This window comes from Pollachius pollachius, assembly GCF_949987615.1.
Source record: "Pollachius pollachius genome assembly, chromosome: 13".
Taxonomy (NCBI): domain Eukaryota; kingdom Metazoa; phylum Chordata; class Actinopteri; order Gadiformes; family Gadidae; genus Pollachius; species Pollachius pollachius.
The window spans coordinates 18013544-18023310 of NC_136946.1; positions in this window are offsets into that span (position 1 = coordinate 18013544).

Consider the following 9767-nt stretch of genomic DNA (forward strand, 5'->3'; position numbering starts at 1 on the left):
AAGGGCTAAGAAATGGACGTGAGAGAGAGAGGCTGACAGAGAGAGGAAGAGAGAGAGGCTGAAAGAGAGAGGCTGAGAGACATCATTAAGGGAGCCGGGAGGCCCTGGCCTTGGGCTCCTGATGTGATGCTATGTCTCTCAGGTCTTCGTCAAGCCACACCATCTATCTTTCTCTGTGTCTCTTTTTATTTTCCTCTTTCTCCCTGCCTCACTATCCTCCTTGTACACTTTCCATCTTTCTCTTTTGTGAGGTGCGGTGGGGGATGGCACTACCCTTTCCTGGTCCTGTGTGTGTGTGTGTGTGGGTGTGTGTGTGTGTGTGTGTGTGTGTGTGTGTGTGTGTTTGTGTGTGTGTGTGTGTGTGTGTGTGTGTGTGTGTGTGTGTGTGTGTGTGTGTGTGTGTGTGTGTAAGCTTAAGTAATAATCATCCACTCCACACTGCCATGCTCAGAGGCCAGAGACAGAGAGAGAGAGAGAGAGAGAGAGAGAGAGAGAGAGAGAGAGAGACTCCACACACAAGTATGAGCCATATGTCATGTGTGTGCCAGACATATGAAGAAACACACATAGCATGTGAAATAATACTATTTCAATAACATACACATGATGTGTATGCATAGAAAAACACTTGGTTCAACCGCTCACTGCACATGGTTCAGCCCATACATGCTCGTCTTTACCGTTACATTTACAATTGCACTGTTTGGATAATTATAATTTGCGGGTTTGCTTCTCATACTATTATTTGGGCAGGAATCCGTAAGGGTACATAATCTGGAGTATTGTACACAGGCTGGAATTCAGCCATAGGCTTAAAAATATAGGAATAGCATCCGTGAAGTCACCCATTGGTGAGCACACGACCGTTATGATACCATGGAAATCGCTTTACAGGCGTTGGCACTTCTTCAGATTTTGCAACCAGCAGCAGAAACTATCCATGTTTGGCACATTGAGGTCAAGAAGTTTATGAACACCTCGCAGTCAGGGCCATTTTTTGCTTTTTAGGGCCCAAAGCAAGATGTTGATGTTGTGGGGGGCCCAGTTTAACGGTCTATGACGTTAAACTGGGCCCCTGGGGATTCCAAACCCTCTATGGTGGTCCGGGGGCATGCATTTAACATTAAAATGCTCACTCTTGTGCACTTTAAGAGGAAAAGAGGGCAAAAAAAGAGGCTTCAGAGTTTTTTTCCTCAAATTTAAAACAATCATCTCAAGTTGATTTTCAGCAATTTAAACCTACCGAAAATGATAATACATGGAAACACTAGGATGCCCTAAATCAAGAAACTCCTCAAAAAGGTCTTAATGTGTCTGCATTATAATATCTCCCAAATGTGCATGGATGCTGCACCTTCCTTTAATGTAGATATAAAATGGTAGGAAAAAGGGTAAGGAACCAAAATGATTGCCAACAATCAAACCAAAGCATACACAATAATATATATTTTGCGGTTAATGTGGAACGATGTCCATGTAGCACTATGCCCCCTCCAAGACCATGTTGGTCAGTTTCTGGTCCAGTGGAGGCTGGCATCGCCTCACTAGCCGGTGTCTGCATGATCACCGGCTCATGGCTTCATCATCGTCTCCAAACGGTAGCTGCTTTATGCTGATTATAGCAAATCTTCTGAAGCCATCCTGACCCATGAATGACCTCAGGGAGATCATAATGAGCCTTTGCACTTTTGAGCATAGATGCTTTACCTCAATACACAAGGGCACTTTGTCTTGAGTTACACAAAGTGCCCTTGAGAGAGAACGCTACATAAAAGAAAGAATTAACGAAAAACGCTGCTTTGGGGCTTCAGGGGCCACCTGGTCGCATCAGGGACCCTATACCATCGGAAAGGGTATGACATCGATGACATAGCAGGAACCAGCCCAATAGCCTTATATCAGTATAAAATGTTATTGAGATCAAAATGTCTAACGGAGTATCAAAAGACGTGAGACAGAGATGAAGTATCCACTGAAATATTAACTTAATAAATAACAATAATAAATGTGTATTAGGCAAATTAAATCAGATTGTATCAGGCAAATTAAATCAGATAGGGGGCTCACGCTTTTCAAACAGGAGGAACGGCTGCTGATGTTTATGAGGGGTGTGGGTGTGTTGTTTGTCTTCATACCAGGAGACTATTCTTTATTGGTAGTAATCCTAAAGCTACCAAGCTACCAAGTTTTAAAGAGAGAGAGACTATAGAGGTTCTCTTCTGCTCTACATTTCTCCATCCAAAGATGTGTTGAATTCACACAACTGTGGTTAAGCTATTCCAACCAGGATAGACTAGTGTTCAAAGTGAACTAACATTTATTGACAACGCATTTGGTGATTAGACACCATCTTCTGGTTCTTCAGTGCGACGATGGATCCATGAAAAATGCTGGGAGATGATCCCCCTGATTTTGCCTTGCCTCTAAAAGGCCACATACAAACACACACCTCCCAAGGCCACCTCCACATTAGGAAATATGTATCTACTGGGTCATCCAACTTGGTATTTTGGTTCAGACCTTTCGTATTCCCCAACTTGAATATAACTGACATCATAGAGAACATTACCAGGGATTATTAATGGAAGTATTCAATTAGTAGTTTATTTTCAAGTGGTTTTGCTTTTTCAAGGAGATCATTGGATCTGTAATTACACTTTTCTGAAACAAAGCAGTGTTTCCTTAGCTTTTTTTACCCACACAACTTGAATGCTCGCAACTCGTACCGAGTTGACAAATGAACAAGTTCCAAATGATGGTCATGAACGCATCAAAGGGCAGGAGCATTCTAGTGGCCTTGTGTCCCTGGCTCTCCCTCATCTGCTGCCCAATTGATTCACATCGGCCTCGCTTCTCATCCACAAAGGGGGACGGACGGGACATTTCAGGAAGCCAGGGGTCAACTTTGCCTGAATGAGAATCCCAAGCCCATTCCACCAATCTGTTGCCATGGCGATGTATGCAGTGTTATGGGAGTTAGAGACTACAAAGTTTGTTTGTGCTGGTGGAGTCCAGAGTAAAGACAGGGGGTCTTACTGGAGTGCTGTGGTTGTTGGAGTCTCAGCTTTCATCTTCTATCCTATCTCCCCAACATCTCCGCAATTCTAATGACGTACACACACACACACACGCACACACACACACACACACACACACGCACGCACGCACACACACACACACACACACACACACACACACACACACACACACACACACACACACACACACACACACACACATACAGATGATTACTCACATACACACACATAAACACATACACATGCATACACACACAAACACACAGTATTGTGGTGAGCAGCGCTTGGCAGCGTGCCAACAGGGTCCCTGCCACGGGGGGGTGGGGGGGGGTGAGGGCCACCGATGTGAGGGCATTCTGTCTGAGTGGCAGACGGACGGGGGACAGAGATCAAAGATGGCTGCACCCTCGGCGCCTCTGTGGCTGGTTCTGGTGCCGACGACGGGGCCCTGCCTTAACGTCTCGTTCTACACGTGGCTCTCCACCGGGCGGCGGGCCAACAACCTGTCTCTCTTGACCTAATTATGCAGCACGTGTCTTCCTTCCTTTGTGGGGACTGGTATGGTTGGGGGGGTTTGGGAAAAGACAAATATTCTAAGTGTTTGTTGGTTCCTCCCACTCTGAACGTGATGTAAGAAAGTCATTTCGATTTAAAGGTTCTATATTTATGATTAAATATCGCCCTTCATGTGAGCCCCTCTCTATGAAGCGGGCCCCATGCCTACCTTAAGGCCCTCCAAAGTAGGATTAATGCAACTGTCGTGCATTGGTTGACCATGGTGAGCGTGCAGGGCTCCAGATTAATAACAACCAGCACAAGGTAAATAAGGTAGGCTGCCCTCTCAGCGCCGCGGCCTGGGACGCCTGCAACACAACCGAGCCACAGGGCCTCCTTAAGAGATTCATTATCCTCCTCCCAGCAGTCCCACAGGAAATCATCCATGGGACACGCAAATACTGTACACGGGGGGGAGGGGGTATGGAAACATCCCTCTGGTTCCCCCGTCTCCCATCAATCATATTTTGTGTGTGTGTCTGAAAGTGTGTGTACATGTGTGTGTGTCCCTCACTCCAGTTGACATGTGTTGTTACCTAGTGCGTCGTCGCTGTCCACAGGAGCAGACTTCAGCCGCGTCAGTCTCAATCTGACTTCATTATTCTGCAGATTCCTTCCACACGTGTCCGTTATCCCAATCCAATGCGGACAGTCCCCTCACCTTTGATTTGTTAATATCAGACCTAATCAATTGATGTTGCTGCACATGATGTGACAGATCCCCTATAAAAATCCTGTACAACCATTGACGAAAGCTCCATTAAACCAAACACTTTGCTGACATTAAGTGTCTTATATACATTATGTATCATGCGCATTCCTTCCTGTTTGTTAGCTATGGACCCGATTCTCTTTGTGATCCAATGTGCTTGGAAGGTGTGTTCTGCCCAATCCCTCTTCTCTATAATGGGCTGGATGTTCACTTCAGCGTGCGGGAGATGAGCACTGTTCAGCAGTGAGACATCGCTAAGGATCACACTCCGTCATGCAGTGACCTGAGCCCGCTGAGACTTTTAGTGTAATTAGGACGTTAGAGAGGCATAACAACGTGCATAAACAAGCACACAAACACACACACACACACACACTCACACACACACACACACACACACACACACACACACACACACACACACACACACACACACACAGGCACCTTGTCATAACTCTTTTTTAGTTGCCTCCTGAAATGAGAACAGGCCGTGGGCTGCAGGGTAAGAGCGGGATAGAGAGAGAGAGAGAGAGAGAGAGAGAGAGAGAGAGAGAGAGAGGTAGAGGAAGAGAGGGGGAGAGAGAGAGAGAGAGAGAGGTAGAGGAAGAGAGGGGGAGATGGGGAGAGAGAGAGAGAGAGAGAGAGAGAGAGAGGAAGAGAGGGGGAGAGAGAGAGAGAGAGAGAGGAAGAGAGGGGGAGAGGGGGAGAGAGAGAGAGAGGTAGAGGAAGAGAGGGGGAGAGGGGGGGAGAGAGAGAGAGGTAGAGGAAGAGAGGGGGAGAGAGGGAGAGAGAGAGAGACAGAGAGAAAAAAAAGAGAGAGAGAGAGAGGTAGAGGAAGAGAGGGGGAGAGGGGGAGAGAGAAAGAGAGAGAGAGTGCTAGTTGGGGATAAAAAATGCCAGAACACGGTGAAAACAGATAGAGAGAGAGAGAGAGAGAGAGAGAGAGAGAGAGAGAGACGGTGTTGAAGGCACAAGACAGCAGCTGTGAACGGGCCTTCGGGGGTTCTGGTTCAGCAGTGATGGAGGGCTGCGTACCACCCCCAACATGCAGCAGCTATTTCAACTAGTTAGGAAACTGATTGCAGCTGACACATTGAGCGTGTCTGTGTGTGTGTGTGTGTGTGGGGGGGGGGGGAGTTTTGGTGTTTCTCAATATTGTAATTACATTATATCCATTATTTTTGTCAACGTCTCACAGAACAAATATCTGATACTAGTCTGAAACTGAGCACCACATGCAGGGTTCAGCAGGGCAAATCCAGATAATAGGTCCATTTTGTACAATCATTTAACCAACATAGATAATAATATTAATATAAAAAATCTTCATTTCATCTGAGTAAAACAGCGATACATCAAAACCAAACCAATATTCCAATATACACAAGCAATCATCTATAACTGTCCTGTCAACCAATGGAAGGAAAGCAGGGATGATCCCTCTACCCACGCAGAGATTCCCTCCATTAGAGTGAAATCACAAAGGAAACCCTGCTTGAGCTAGTCAACGGTCACACTTTAAGATGCCCTGATGTCCCCTCTACTGAGCCTATTCCTCTGGGGCGGGGCAATGTTCCACTCCCGCCACTCGCTACGTCCACGTCTGAGAGGGCTTAGCCAGAAGTTTGACTGAAGTTACCTTGCAACGCAAAGCTCCCAGTTTGACACACAGAGGGTCCATATTTATTTTTTATTTATAATACTTATTTTTTGTTTTCAGAACTTCATCCCTAAATTGAGGCTTGGACCATGATCAATCCATAGCACTGGCTATGCTGCGCACCTGTTGTACACATTGAGTGATCACAGGTCAAACCAGCATCACCACACACACTTAGGGAGTCCCCTGCATGGCAACAGGGAGCACCAGACCGTGTATCATTAACCACAAACTTATAATAAACCGGCTTCAACAGCAACCCCCTGGGTCCTGTGTCTGGAGGAGCCCGGTGAAAGTCACAGAGCTGCCGAAAGGCCCTTGCTACAGCTTGGTTTTCCTTTCAGTGTTAACAGCCCTGTTGATGTCTGGTATTTAACGCCGTTCACCTGGATAGTCTCTCCGAAGCCGATAAGCCCTGGCCTCCTAAGGAACCACTGTGTTTAATCAGTCACCCTGCTGCGGCGTCTAATCCCACACATCACAGCTGATACCCAGCGGAGCTCTGTTAGCTCTCACCAAACATCCCCACGCCCTGTGAAGCTGAAGACTGATTGCGGCCGCCCCTGATGCTCCTCTAAATACTGGTTTATGTTCCTAGAATCAAGGACAGGGAGTAGTGGGAGACTCATTGGTGTGTCTGTATTGGTCATCACATTTCACCCCGGCCCCTTAGTCCAAGCAAATCACAAGTGAGCTGTGGTGCTGAGGCTGAGGGGGGTGCTATGGTGGTGCTTTTGTCTGAGGTGGATGTGGATGTGAAGGGGGATTTGGTGGAGGATGCGGTGTTGAAGGTGGCGGTGCTGGTGGAGAGGGGTGTAGTGGTGAAGGTGTTGGTGGTGTTGGTGGATGTGGTGGATATGGTGGTTTATGTGGGGGTGGTGGTGTTGCTGTTGCTGGTTGTGGTTGTGAGGGTGGTGCTTGATGTCGGAGTGGTGATGGATGTGTTGCTGGTAGATGTGATGGTTGATGATGTTCTGGTGATGGTGGTGGTGGTGGTGTTTGGTGTGTTTGTGTTGGTGTTGGTGATGGTGGTTGATGTATTTTGATTTGTATTGTTCAAGATGTGTTGTTTGTAGATGTGTTGGTGGTGGTGGTGGTAGATGTGGTGATGGTGGCGGTGGTAGATGTGGCGGTGGTTGATGTAGGAGTTGTTCTAGATGTGTTGTTTGTAGATGTGTTGGTGGTGGTCGTTGTCGATGTGTCAGTGGCGTAGGCGGATGTTAGATGTGGTGTTGGTGGTGGTGCTTGATGTGTTGGTGTCGGTGGTGGTGGTGTGGCAGATGTGGTAGTGGTGGTGGTAGATGTGGTGGTGGTGGTGGTGGGTGGAGCAGGGTTGTCAGTAAGCAACAAGGAGAGAAGCAGCGTCATTCCTTTGTCAAGGGAGCCAGATGGAGGACAGAGAAGCGGCAGCAGCAGCCAGGAGGAGAGCCGCTGTTCCCTGAACCTTCACGCTACAGGGCCTCTGAATGAGGGGGAAACAGGCACATGTCTCCGTGATCTACACCACCTGTTCTGGCTCAAACGTGCACAAACACACACGCAGACCGGTATATATATGCCCACTCCTGCAAGGCATGGATTTCAAAGGGATTAATGAAAGGTCTGGCTGTCAACAGCCTTCAAGATTGCAAACCGAACCAGAAGACGCTCTTGTTGCTCTTTGAATGGGATCCTAGGAATTGATAAATGTTACTTCGGAAACACGACATGTCTGACATTCTCCAGCATTAGTCTTCCTTCCACTCAGCCCCCCTCAAGGTGCTGAGTCTGGCCTCACAATGCAGGCTTCCAGTGGAGACCATCCATAGCAACCGTTTCCAACAATGCCGCAGACACATGACAAAGCTTGCCTAGTTTGTCTGGTGCAGCCCCCACAGAGTCTAGCTTTCACAATGAAACAGCGAGGCCCCGCTGATGCCTACACTTTCAAAAAGAACACACTTCCATTGAAACCTGAAGAGATATTCAGCCTTTGGTCCTCTGCCCGTCTGAGATCAGCCAGAGACACATTCAGTGTGAGGGAAAAGGGCTGCCAATGTTTTCATCTGGTCCAGGAATGCTAAGGCTTTGAAGGAACCAGAGATTAACATTCCTCACTAAACATTTGAATTATAGCGCTCCATTGAACTCAATTACAGTCGTTCAAGGCGCATGTTTACATGCAGGCCTAATCTCAAATGCTGTGACACATCACATCATGGTAATTCATTAACTGACATGTTGTTAGTTGCACTAATGGCAAGTGGAGAATTGCAGTGGCACAAAGGAAACACAAAGCGTGAGCTGTGTCAGGATTCACTAATCGCTCTGATCCCTTTCTCTTCATCTCTGTGTGTGCTGATATGCAATGAACTGTCAAAGCGAGATTGACATTGGAAGCATGTTGCTTGTCAAACATTGTGTGAAATATGACTGTTGTTATTAATAGCAGTATTGACTTAATGCATTATAAATTGCAAATTTGAATGTGTAAATAAACCCAGCAAATCATTTGATCAATCAATCACACAATCAAACTGTGTGTTCAGCTGAAGATCGACCAGATGTTCAGCATAACAACACCAACAGATCAACCCTAACAGAGAACGAAAACAGGTTCCTAAACTTAGCATCAATCTACGTATTTGTGTTGTTCAAAAGGGCTACGGCATTTTGTGTCATATAAAGTGGCCCAAGTTCCTCATGGCCATCATCAGCTGATGCTATTGTATGAAAAAGATCTGTGATATGAGCTGAGCTGTCATTCCATTGGACTTCATCATGCATGCATCTCACCACAGACATTTTTGCAGCCATTCAGTTGTTGCCCTAGCTAAACGTGTTATAATCCATCATGCGTCACTAAGCCCAGCTTGTTGAAGTCCATGAGGCTCTTCCTTATGGAAAGACAAAAGGACTTCTCCCTATAGTGGATAAAGGGAAAGGGGACCTCCTTGCTCCTATAAACAGAGTTAGTGGCCACCAGGGCCTCCATAAACATGTCAGGTGCTACCTGATAATTCAAGCAGGTCTGCAGAGGGGGCCATGATTATCCAAGCGTCCGCACCTTAAACACCGTCTTCTTCTTGTGGCGACTATGGAGGGTGAGCCACTGGCGAGCAAGTAGACAAAGGTCAGGTGATCGCCAGCAGCTCACCTGACCTTTGCTTCTGGATCGAACCCTCCCGACGAGCACCATCCAACACCAGCCGTCATACAGCGGCCTGGTTTATGGCATGTTGTCATGGTGACGCGTGCAATCAATTATACCAACAAATGAATAAGTGCTTTGGTCCCAGGCAGAAGCAGAAAGCTATACTGGCTGGGGAGGGGGGATAAATCATCCACAAGGACATTGAGGGAAACATTTATCTATTTAAATCAAGCTAATGTGTGTTTTGCCGGCGGTTATTGTCACACGCTGGCGCCTGCACGGGATGTTCCTGTGGTGTGTGAACGTGTTCGGTGCTCAAGAGCTGTTCCAGCTGTCCACCACACGCACACATACTCTCCCTCGCTCACACACATATTCCTTCTCTCACACTCCTTCGCTCTCACACCGGATCCTTCCTTGCACTCACACTCCTTCATTCTCTTACACACTCTCTGAAGTCCTGCTGCTCATTTCATCCCCCCCCCCCCCCCGCCCAGCTCCTCTTTCCCACGGACAGCATCCTGTGAATGTTCGGTGCCAATAGAGCAGCACAGAGAGGGAGCGGGGGGCAGCCACCCAGCCGCCCGCCGGAGATCAGCGGCACAGGGGGCATAATAAAGATACAGAAAGGCTTGCTCAAGTGCAACTTTTATTACGCAGAGGAGAACC